General features: G+C 29.2%; 1 protein-coding gene across 1 annotated transcript in view; it reads right to left on the bottom strand.

Moving 5' to 3' along the window:
* Window positions 1-250, bottom strand: part of LOC119594883 (heparanase-like) — a 6,950-nt gene that overhangs the window by 2,446 nt on the left and 4,254 nt on the right. The gene's annotated exons all lie outside the window — the stretch shown is intronic.

The following is a 250-nucleotide window of genomic DNA, read 5'->3' as shown; positions in this document are numbered from 1 at the left end:
ACCCTATCCGTAACTCCTAGATGACGTTACTTTTTTTATCTGACGAGGATTATTTCTTATCACTTGTATCCCGGAAAAAAAATATATAAGGAAAATCCCTTCTTGGATTAATAAACGGTATGGATTAAATACATGTTTTACTGAAAAAAGAGAAAGGAGAAGAAAAAGATTTTACTCTAAAAAGGAGGAAAAAAAAAGAAAAGAAAATATAGTTCAGAAGAAAGAATGCATGATGGTGAATATTAATCAT

This window comes from Penaeus monodon, chromosome 34 (assembly GCF_015228065.2).
Source record: "Penaeus monodon isolate SGIC_2016 chromosome 34, NSTDA_Pmon_1, whole genome shotgun sequence".
NCBI lineage: Eukaryota > Metazoa > Arthropoda > Malacostraca > Decapoda > Penaeidae > Penaeus > Penaeus monodon.
The sequence above is the reverse complement of the archived record's forward strand: the minus strand, read 5'-3'. Positions and strand labels throughout refer to the sequence as shown.